The sequence below is a fragment of the Orcinus orca genome, chromosome 8 (assembly GCF_937001465.1).
Source record: "Orcinus orca chromosome 8, mOrcOrc1.1, whole genome shotgun sequence".
Taxonomy (NCBI): domain Eukaryota; kingdom Metazoa; phylum Chordata; class Mammalia; order Artiodactyla; family Delphinidae; genus Orcinus; species Orcinus orca.
Genome location: NC_064566.1, coordinates 7,764,322 through 7,775,795, shown reverse-complemented (window position 1 = coordinate 7,775,795; position 11,474 = coordinate 7,764,322). Strand labels below are relative to the sequence as shown.

At 52.0% G+C, this 11,474-nt stretch overlaps 1 long non-coding RNA gene across 1 annotated transcript; it reads right to left on the bottom strand.

The window, feature by feature from the left end:
- Nucleotides 1-202: 202 nt before the first annotated feature.
- Nucleotides 203-6,509, bottom strand: LOC117198557 (uncharacterized). The gene is made up of 3 exons (XR_004479744.2): nucleotides 5,384-6,509; nucleotides 3,787-5,023; nucleotides 203-2,680 (listed from the first exon to the last, which is right to left on the bottom strand). It is a non-coding gene; the product is annotated as an uncharacterized LOC117198557 (long non-coding RNA).
- Nucleotides 6,510-11,474: the final 4,965 nt, after the last annotated feature.

The window sequence follows — 11,474 nt, the reverse complement described above, 5'->3', positions numbered from 1 at the left end:
GGATTTGAGCCCTGGTCTGAGAAGATCCCACATGCCCCGGAGCAACTAAGCCCGAGAGCCACAACTACTGAGCCCGCATGCCTAGAGCCCATGCTCTGCAAAAAGAGAAGCCACCGCAATAAGACTCTTCACGGCAACGAAGAGTAGCCCCTGCTTGCCGCAGTCAGAGAAAGCCCGCGCGCAGCAACGAAGACCCAACGCAGCCAAAAATAAATAAATTTATTTTAAAAAAAAAGAATTGACTCACCCTACATCTGCAGGTTGAGAACCCACATCCAGCTGAGAAGGATGTGCTTGAGAAGGAAACCCCAAATCGGTTTGGGGAACACTTTTAACCCAGGGAAATTTAGAATTGAGTATAGTGATGATGAAGTAAATCAAAACTATAGCATTTATCTTTTTGTGTTAAGCTCAGAAATCTACTTTGTATCTTTGGCATTTTCAGAACTTAGAAAGTCTAAGCAAATTGGGCAGATTTGAGTGTTAACATCAGACTTGTGATTCTAATTTTAAATGTGCTCTTGAGTCATTGGTTTCGACCTGTGCTTGTAAGTTGAAGTCTTACTACTTTGGTAAACAGTTTTTGAATATTTAAAAATCACCATAATTATAAGTTTAATGGATCTGATTGATAAGGATCACTTAAGGACTTGGGAAGATTTATTAGTCAGATAATTGAAAAACTTAGAAAATGGAATATAATACACTTCGATTGCAGCGTAAAATGTTTAAAGGAGTTTAATTAACTAAGTAGGTAAATGCTACAAACATTAATCAAAGTTCGCCTTAAAAATGATTGTTAAAATTGGCTGGGTATATTCATAGAATAAGATTTGTACATTGTACTTAAAAGCTCAGAGAAGAATTAGGGCTTAAAAAACAAAGTATTTCTGAAAGGCTTTTCTCTGACCAAAAGCTGTCCTCGAAAACATCAGAACAATACTTGGATTGGGACCAGAAGGAGGCTGGAGGGAGGATGACTCGGCAGCCACCTGTCCAGCCATCATCCTGGACCAATGGGGCAATAGGTCTGGCAGGTGGTGCCCATGGGTGGGTGATGTGAGCCCTGCATCCAGGCTCCCTCCTTCCTCTCCCCATCCCCAACTTGGAGATACTCTGCAAAGCAGCCGTTGGGCTACTGCAGAGACCTGGGTGGGGGGCAGTCACTGGAAGTCCCAGCCCCTGTGCCTCACAGCCTCTGTGAGAAGTGAGCTTGGACATCCCCAACACCCTCTGGTCTTCGAAGCCTCCCGTCTGCTTGGCGTTGCCCTCTGTGGTGGGCAGAATAATGCCCCCCAAAGATATCCGGGTCCTAACCTCTGGAACCTGCAAATGTTACCTTATATGGCAAAAGACACTTTGCAGATGCAATGGAATTAAGGTTTTTGAGATTAAGGAATATTATCCTGGATTATCCGGGTGGGTCCTAGATACGATCACAAGTGTCCTTGTAAGAGAGGCAGAGGGAGATTTGATGAAAGGAGGTGACGATGAGAGCACTGAAGCAGGTGGTTGCGCTCCCGAGCGCAAGGAATGCAGCTCTGGAGACTGGAAAAGGCGAGCAGCCAGATTCTCCCCACGAGCCTCTGGAGGGAGGCAGTCCCTGCCGTCACCTTGATTTCAGACCATTGAGACTCTGATTGTGGACCTCTGGACTCCATGCTGTCAGAGAAGAAATGGTGTGGGTTTTTTGTTTTTTGGGTTTTTTTTTTGTGGTACGCGGGCCTCTCATTGTTGTGGCCTCTCCCGCCGCGGAGCACAGGCTCCGGACGCGCAGGCTCAGCGGCCATGGCTCACAGGCCCAGCCGCTCCGCGGCACGTGGGATCTTCCCGGACCGGGGCACGAACCTGTGTCCCCTGCATCGGCAGGCGGACTCAACCACTGCGCCGCCAGGGAAGCCCATGGAATGGTTTTAAGCCACCACGTTGGTGGTCACTGTCACAGCAGCAAGAGGAAACTGGTACACCTGCTCCGAGCACGTCCTTGCCTGTGGCTTCCCGTGATGCCACAACTCTGCTCAGGGGCCCCGTGGCCCTTGCTGATCCTTGGACAGAGTGGGGGGCCTGGGGAGGTTTCAGTCCATCCTCTTCCCCAGCGAGCTGCTGACATCTCATCCTTTAGTGGAGAACGTCTTGGCACCTGCCCCAGTCATTGGTACAGGGTTCCCAAGCTTGACAGTGGCACCATGTCAGTGGGTGTGGCTGGCATGATAACGACCTCAAGGCCTCTCTGTAAGTCTGCAGGCAGCACACCCTGGGGCCTGGCTGTGGGTCCCTTTCTTTGCCCACCTGTCCCTAAGGCAGGCTCCTCTGCGGGCTTCCTGACCGTGTGGAGTGGATTGCAAACTGGGCCTGAACCACAGGGGGGACCATCATCGCCTATCACTACCGGTGGGCCTCAGATTGTTGGGGGCCCAGGGCTACTGCATCCCAGACTGGCACCTCCTGCACCTCACCATCTCTACCCCCCTTCCTGTATTCCTGGCAGGCGTGGTCTGGTTTCGGTGACAGCTCAGAGATGCCTGGTGTTAGATCAGGGGAGACAAGTCAAACATTTCACAACCAACCCCAGAGGCCACACCAATTCCCATCGCAGTTAAGCTGAAGTTCACAGGAAACAATGTGTGATCCAGAGATCTCCAAAGTGGGCGGCATGCTTCTGGGAGAGGCACCAGACAATCTGTCGGGGTAAGGGAAGAAATGTCAGAACTCCCATCTGTATTTATTTTTAGCTCATTCTTTTAAATTTCCATTTCTTGATTATCTTTTATATTATCTTTAATATATTAGGAGTCTAAGTATATAGTTATAACTAAATAAATATGAAATGGTGAGAATAAGCTTTAAACTTTTTTATGTAATGAAGATGATGAATAAAGAATGTTTTTACATCACTAATCTAATTGTCAAACGTTTGTTGATTTTCTACCATAGGCAAAGAACTAAGCTAGATGCTGGGGGATTTTTTTTTTTAATGAAAAGACTTTAGTCTTTTGTTTTTAGTCTGTGTTTACACAGAGGAGAATACATATTACATATTCACAATACATATATTGGGCAAAGGACTATATCCAGAAAACATAAAGAACACTTATAACTCAATAATGGTGGAATTTTTAAAAGAAGAGCACAGGGTATGGTCTCCAGCAGAAAGGTTAGAAGTGCTGCTCTGAATGACAGCCTGGGGAGAATATCTGTAACTCACATCACAGACAAAGGCTAATTTCCCTAAAATATAAAGAGCATGTACAAATCAACAAGAAAATGACTAACAGCCTAATTGGGGGAGGAGAAGGGCTGGGCAGATGAGATTCACAGAAATGAGCTACAAATGGCTGTTGAACATGTGAAAGATGCTCACTCATCGTAAGCAGGACATGTGTTAAAAGACACTGAAATAGGGGCTTCCCTGGTGGCGCAGTGGTTGAGAGTCCGCCTGCTGATGCAGGGGACACGGGTTCGTGCCCCGGTCCGGGAAGATCCCACATGCCGCGGAGCGGCTGGGCCTGTGAGCCATGGACGCTGGGCCCGCGCGTCCGGAGCCTGTGCTCCGTAACGGGAGAGGCCACAACAGTGAGAGGCCCACGTACTGCAAAAAAAAAAAAAGACACTGAAATACCAGTTTCCCCCATCATGCTGGCCAAGATCCACAGTGTGAAAGCAGGCACCACTGATGGTGAGGGAGGCAGGTCATCTATTACAACAGTGACAGCTTCAGAATGACAAACACACACGCCTCCAAGTTGGCCACTCATCTTCTGGGAATTTACCTACCAATGTACTCACCTGTGGGAAATAAACTGCATACATCCATACAGTGGGGTATCACTCGGGCTTAAAGAAGAATCAGGAAGCTCTATATGTACGGATATGGAATGAGTTCCAAGAATTATTGGTAGTGGAAATGGAAAGGGGCTACGATTTGTGTAAGAAAAGAAAAAAATACATATTTATACACGCATAGACAAATACTTGGAAAGCCGAGTGCAGGTGGGAGAGGCGGAACCAGAGCCTTCTTTGGGGGCTGCTATCCAGAACAGGACAGATCCCTGGACAGGTCGGAAAGTGAGCTGGAAAAGGACCCACAGTGCCCTGCTCCAAGTCTTCATGTTAAGCTCTCCAGCCTCGGTTTCCTCGTAGGAAACAAACACGGCCCACCCCTTAAGCCCCTGGGCTTGCTGGATGCCAGCTTAACACAGGCCCTGTTATTAGGGGTTTTCTGGCGCCAGGCTCTGTGCTCTGGGCTTCACATAGATTATCTCATGGAAACCTCACGACAGCCCCGTGAGAGGGCTACTATTTGCATCTCAGTTTCCAGGTGCTGAAAGTGAGGCTTAGTAAAGAGGTTAAATAATTGACCCCATGTCACACGGTGACAAAGCGAGATTCCACCCAGCTCTCTCTTTCCAAAGCTGAGCCGTATTCCTTTTCTTACAGACAGTGAGACCTCAAACCCACATCCGGGCTGGTATTTTGCTGTGTCTTGCATTGCCCCTGCTCACAGCCCTGAGCCAACCTTGGGGTCCCCAAAAGCACCCAGTTCTAGAGGAGGCTGCAGCCTCACATGCTCTCCTTGTCCCTGTGGGTTGATGCTGGCTTCCCGTCTGTCCTTCCGGAGCCTCAGGAACAAAGCACGCTGCTGATGGGGGCTGCAAAGCCACGTGCACAGCACTGCTGTCCTGGACAGCGGCAGGGAGATGGCCGCCAGCACTAGGGGAGGGGAGAGGGGCTGCCGCACAGCCCGCAGAGGGGTAGAGCCCCCTAGTTCTCCAGAGTCGTCCTAAACAAAGAGGACGAAGGCCACAGCTACCCCTCAGAGAGGCTTTCCGTCACCTGAGTTACAGGAATTCCCCTCCCCGCTCGATCCCCTTCTGCTATATCATCCTCTGTCCTCTATTTCTATTAATATATTTGCGCGTTGATTGCTGTCTCTCTTCCTCTGCTGGAGTGGAGCCCCTATGAGGCAGGGCTTTAGGGGCGTGTCCTCGGGCCGTTCCTTACACAACAGGCACTCAGGAAATGTCTGTTGAATGAATGAATGAACGAATGAGTGCGTGTAGAGTTCATCCCAAGCGTTCTGTCTGCTCCCAGGGATGAGGACCATGGGGGGGACCCCAGGGCCACCATCCAGGGCACAGACCTGGGGGCCCTCGAGCTCTTGCTGCTATGTCTCACACCATCTGCTTCCCACCACAGGTGCTTCATAGTGGGAAACGGGAGGCGTCAGGTGTGCCAGGATTGGAGGTTGTCAGCATGGGGAAGCTGGAGGTGGGCAGATTAGAAAGGAGGCCGCCCATGATTGGTCAGGCGAGCAGATTTGGCTTTCTCTGGTAGGTCTTAAGTTGGAGCAGAGAAAAAATTAGGGCAGCTGGTAGTTACCTACCGAGTTCTGGCCTTTGGGGGTTGATGCTGCAGAAGTTGAGGTTTGGCTCCCCCGGGCTGGTTTGCTGCGGCTCGCTCAGTGTTCTATTTTTGTATGTGGTCTGGCCTTGGTCGGTTTGTACATTCAGCCTCTCGCGATCCCCCGATCCACGGTGCCCTGGGCTTGCCTGGTGCGCGGCTCCTCCCTTTTTGTGCGGTTGGTGGTGCTGGGGAACCCTGAGGCCGCCGTGCCAGGCGGATTCTCGGCACCCGCCCGCAGGTCTGGCCGCCCCCCGGGGCCCTGCAGGCTGTGGGGCGCGACAGGCCCCGTCCCTGCGCTGCTTGGCGGGACGCGCCGCCTGCAAATCCGCCGCCAGCAAACCCGCCGCTGCGTCACGCGGACGCTGGACCTGCTCCTGGGCGGAGCCAGCGGGCTCGCAACTACCCGGGCGCCCAGGTGGGTGCGCAGAGCCGGGGGGCGCCATCGCCTGAGCAGCGGCTGCTGCGTTCGGGGCCTCAGTTCCCCCGCCCCCTCCTCTTCGGGCTGGCTAATGGTAGCGGTTCATGTCTTTCGGTTTTGCTTAGAGGGAAAGGACGGCAGAGCCAGGTTGACGTATGCTGGGAGCGGCGAGGAGTCTCCGGGAGGGAGGCCTAGGGGGTCTGGGCACCAGAGGTCTGCCCCAAGCTTGCCATGGCCACGAGGTGACCGGAGGAAGAGGGCGGGGCGGAGCGGGCACCCCCCCACCCCCTGATGCGCGCTCAATGACTTCCTATCCCAGGGTGTCCAGCGGGTCCCGAGAGGGAGCCCGGCTATTTTAGCAGATCCTCCACCGAGACCCCAGGCGCACGTGCTCCTCCCGCCCAAAGGCAACAGCCGCCAGAGGGCACACGTTAGACAAACCCAGCCCTGAGCTGCGGCCGCCCCTCCCCTCCCGCCTCACCTGTTCTGGGTCACCGCCCGCGCGCATCTGGCCACGGCGACCGTGAAAGCGCCGCCCCCAAATGCTCACTCCTCGACGCGCGCGCACGCCCGGAGGGGCAGGGGGTCATTCTAGGCGGTGTCCCAGGAGGGGGGAATACGTGCCTTCACAGGGAAAGAAGTTGATTCCCTGGTCACTTCTCTTTCCGCCCCCGATTGGCTGACGGGAGAATCTCCTTAACCCTTGCGGATGCTTTATTCTTAAAAACAAAGAGAAAGCTCAGAGCCCTTGGCAGGCAAAGGGATCCAGCTAGAACATACTGTTTGTTTTGTTTCCACAGGATCTGTTTTTACAGTTTCCTTCTGTTTATGACAAGTGATACTGGTTTTCCAGTTATGGTAGTTGACAAACATCCCGCAGAAGATAAATTATTTAGAAGTCTGTTGACTGAAAGAAAAGCATGAATAAATAATAGTTTATTGTTTATTAATAATAAGCAAGGGAACTGAGGATGTGACAGAAGTCAGGAAGACATGTAAGTGATAGAAGTTTTTTTATATAAATTTATTTATTTTTGGCTGCCTTGGGTCTTCGTTGAGGTGCGCGGGCTTCTCACTGCGGTGGTTTCTCCTGTTGCGGAGCATGGGCTCTAGGCGCGGGGGCTTCAGTAGTTGTGGCTCGCGGGCTCTAGAGCACAGGCTCAGTAGTTGTGGTGCATCGGCTTAGTTGCTCCGCGGCATGTGGGATCTTCCCAGACCAGGGCTCGAACCTGTGTCCCCTGCACTGGCAGGCGGATTCTTAACCACTGAGCAACCAGGGAAGTCCTAAATGATGGAATTTTGAAAAAACAGTGCTCTGAAGCAAGATGATGAACGCCTGCTGCGTCATTACTGTGCCTTTGTCTTGGGCTTTTTTTGGTGACTTAAACCTGGGCCTTGAAGATTTTGAAAACCTGGAACAAGTATTTCTTTATTAAATATGTACATAGCTTTTCTGTGTGGCTATGCACTATTCTAAGTGCTTTACTAATATAATATTATCTCATTTCATCCTCACACCCTATGTGATCAGTACTACTGTCCCCATTTTACAGAGGAGGAAACTGAGGCACGGTGAGGTTAGCTAACTGTCCAGCGGTCAGAGCTGGGATTTGAACCCAGTTTGGTTGGCTCCAGAGTCAGCGCTGTGAACTCTCATGGGGTCCTGGCTTCCTAGCCCTCATGCTCAGCAGCTCGATGTCAGCACAGCAATTTGATTCCCAGGCAGTCTTTTCAAAGGCCTTTTAGGGCAGGGGGTGCTCTGCAGAAACGCAGGCCTTTCGCCAGGTCTTTGCCGTGGCCGCCTGCCTCGGAGCCTCTTGGGGCTGCATCGTCCTTTACTACAGAGGTGCACTCGGGCCCCTGTGTTTTGGGGACTGAGGGAGACACGAAGGGTTTGGGGTGGAAATCCTCTCTTTAGACTACAGTCACTGCTCCCTTGGCTGGTGTCCCCTGGTCAGGGAAAGCTGACAGCGCTGAGAGTGGCGGTCATTGTCCTTCCAGGGCAGAGTTAGGGGAGCGCTGGTCGCTGAAGCATAAAGTGGGCACCAGCAGGCTCCCCTCCAGGATGGGAGTGTTGGAGGATGTTCCGACTTCCCACCGCAGGGGAGTGGACCAGGCGTCCGCTGGCCTGGGTCCTAAAGGCCACAGGAGGCGTTTTACCTCTATCCTGCACATCACCTACTGCATCCTTCCCGGTATGGCCCGTCTGGGGTCTTTTCTCCTTCTTGAAACTTCTTCCACTACCAGATACCATCCAAGACGTGGAAGACAGTGAGTGGGACCCTAGAGGGAAAAAGAATCAAGGTCCTGGTGACAAAATCACGGGGCAAGGAAACTCCTTGGAGGTCACAGAGAAAGCCCAGAGGTGCTGGAGTCCCCGTGGACCAGGAAATCCTGTCCTCGGTCTCGGGACAGGCTCTGGGGGGTTAGCTCTTCCCCTGGACTCCAGGTCGTGGTCTGCCAGCATTGTAAGCCCTGGAGGGCTGCAGTCAGTGACCCAAGGCCACCGTGGGGGAGCTGACAGGGGGCCTCCGGTCGTCTGTGCGTCATGGGACCCACCTGTCCCTGGGCTACCCCTGAGCCTCAGAGCCTGGGCTGCATGTCCCCTGACCACAAGCCCAGCCCCTGGAGCTGCATTTGCCTTCTGCATTCATCCTTCCAGAAGCAGGAAGCAGAACCCTCCAGGAGAAGAGAACTTTCAAGTCAAGCAGGTTTGTCTTCCTCCTGGGGCCTCACAGAGATCCAGAGTCAAGCCTCCCCACCTCTGGAGACCCTGCCCAGAGGTAGCACGTCCCCAGCGCCCCGTATCCCTGAGGACAGGCCCTGGGGGTAGCACTTGGCCTAAAGCCTCTTCTCTTGGCCACCTGCGCCCTGGACGCTCTGCTTCTCTTTGTGTTTCCACTGAGAGTCCGAGAGGCAGCCCACCCCACGGCCCCCTGCCTTGCCACGATTCCAGATGAATATAACAGCCCACCTCCCCCACTTTCTTCATCTCTCAGGGCCCTCCTTGCCCACAGATTGGCCCTGGCCCTTGGCCTTGGGGCTGAGGAACTGTGATGTGCTAAAAAGAAATCAGGTTTTGGGTGAGCAGAGCTCTCTGATGAGATGTGAAGCATCCCGAGCGCCAGGGCTGCTTCCTTCAGGCACTGGTGCTACTGCCATCCTCGTCAGCATCACCCAGACAGGATATGACAAGCCCAGGGCCCCACTGTACTTCCATGAGTGAGGTGGACAGCAAGGCCCCCGTCCCAGGGAAGAGGCAGCAGCGCCTGCTTAAGTGAACCTGGGCCCGAAACCGCCTTAGAGCAACTCCCACTTGCCTTCAGGGCTCCAGGATCCCACAAGGAGGGTCAGCCACCTTCTTTGCACTTCCATATCCCTGATCGTTAGCATTTATCACTGCCTTTATGTCCTTATCAAATATACATATATGGTGCTCACTTGTACTACGTGCAAGTCACTGTTCTAAGTGCTTTACTTATGACCTCAACACGACCTACGGGACAGGAACTGCTATTAGGATTCCCATTTTGCAGAGAAGGAAACTGAGGCACAGAGAGGTTAAAGTCACTTGCCTGAAGTCACTGAACTGGGAAAAGGTGGAGCCGGATTAACACCGCAGAGCCCCCATGTTCTTAACCACTGTGGGATGCACCTCTGTCCTAGCTGCCTGGCTTCACGTCTGTTCCCCCAGACCAGAAGCTTTTTTTTTCAACTTTACGTCCATAGTACAGGTTTCCCCCACTATCCGAAAGTAGAGCGTTCCTATGAAACTGTGAGATGCTGGGTGTGGTTCCTGGGGAAGGAGCTTGGCAGGGCCACTCCCACTGCCCAGGGTGCAGCGCCGCCCTTATAAGGGCTTGCTGCAGAACAAATACTGACCTCTATTTTCACTTGTTTCCGTAAAAGTGAAAGTCCTCTTCAGATTTCTTTCAATTAATGAACACAGGTGCTAATGTAACTCTTTGTAAAAGTTAACTGGCGTAAAGTGAACTTTTGAGAAGTGGGGATACCTGTAATTGGCACAGTGCTCAGGTCCTCAGTAAAGATTTGTGATTGAAATAATGGCCTAGGTGACTATATACTGCATGAGTCGTGGTGGGGACTTAATGTGTAAACCCATGTCTATTCTTGGAGCTTAGACTTTCACCAAGTGTGTGTCATTTTTTTGTTATAGCTGCTCAGCAGTCTAAACCACTCAGCTCAGAGATGTTTTCCCCTCTAATTTTTTTCTATTATTTCAAATTCTATGTTCAATGTTTTCTCCAACCTCTATTAGATGTCAAAAGGCCTAATTTCCATGACTTGTAACTTTTTGTAAGTATTTTTCATCTCTTTGTCCTTTTGCACTGTATTCTGGGAAATTCCCTTATCAGGAACTCCCAGGTCACTGCGTCCACTTCACTGTTCAACCCATTCATTGGCAGTTTCAGAATTTGTCAGTCATGTTTGCAATTTCCAAAATGCTGAGAATTTTTCCTTTTCCTTTTTTAAAAAACAGATGTGCTCTTAAATTTCTCTGACAATATAAAATAATTACTTTAGATTTTTCTTCTGTTTACTGCATTACTTCACTTACCTACTGAGTTGGTTCTTCTGTTTGTTGATCTGGTGTATCTCTCTCAGTGCACTGGATTCCTAAGTGTCGGTGTTTCTTGGTTCTCCATTCATGTTTGAAGAAGTGGGGTGTCCGGACAAAACCGTTGGTTGCTGGAACATCTTTCCTCAGGCCAAGTGGGAATTCCTGCCACCTAGCTGTGAGTGACATCTCTGACTGCAGGAGCCCTGGCCATGGTCCTTTGAGGTGGGGGCTAGCAGTCAAGTCCCATAGCCAGGTGGAGCGAGTGGACATGAATTTCTGAATAAAGGGCTCCACTCCGATGTGAGACCCTTACATTGCTGGGGTGCTGCCCTTGTTCTGTGGGCCTAGCCCCCAGTTTCTGAACCCCTTTTATCTGTACTTGAGGCTTTGACCCTGGGCAAACACTGGAGTCGGTGGCTAAGGGGAGGTAGGGAGGGGGGCTGGCATGACTACTTTGCTGATGCCCCTTCTGCTAATTACCCAAATCCTCCTCCGTCCCCCCACAGCCTCCCACCTGGTGCTATTGAACCCCTGCAAAAGCTCCTCTTCTTCCTCCTGTGTGGGGTGGTGGGTCCCTCTGCCTGGGGCGGGGGGTCTCCTTGTCCACCTGCCCCATGGTCTTTATATCTTACGTGTATTCCTTTCCTCCTTTGCCTTTTGTCATCTCTCTCAATCCACCTGAATTTGGGGAGGGGGAGATAAATGAGTGCTCTGCAGGTTAGTTTGTACCCTACACCCACCTTCATACCCCGGGAAACCAGGTACAGAGCTCAGGAGACCCAGGAGAAGCAGGGCCTCAGGGCCCCTGCATCCCCTGGGCGATGGCGCCCAGCAGGTTCCTTAACAGCAGCTCCATAGCTGCAGAGCCTGCGGCTGGTGAGGTCCCTCTGTAGCTAGGTTGACAATGCAGAGGAGAGTTTGGGGTCTACTTGCCACCGGGGGCAGAATGGGAAAGGGGGGTGGGGAACACGTGTCCCCAGGTGTCTGTCTCTATGGGCCCAGCGCTGGCGGGGGCAGCAGGTTCCATTGCCCTGCCCTCTGTGCCGGCAGAGAATAAAGTTGACGAGGGGG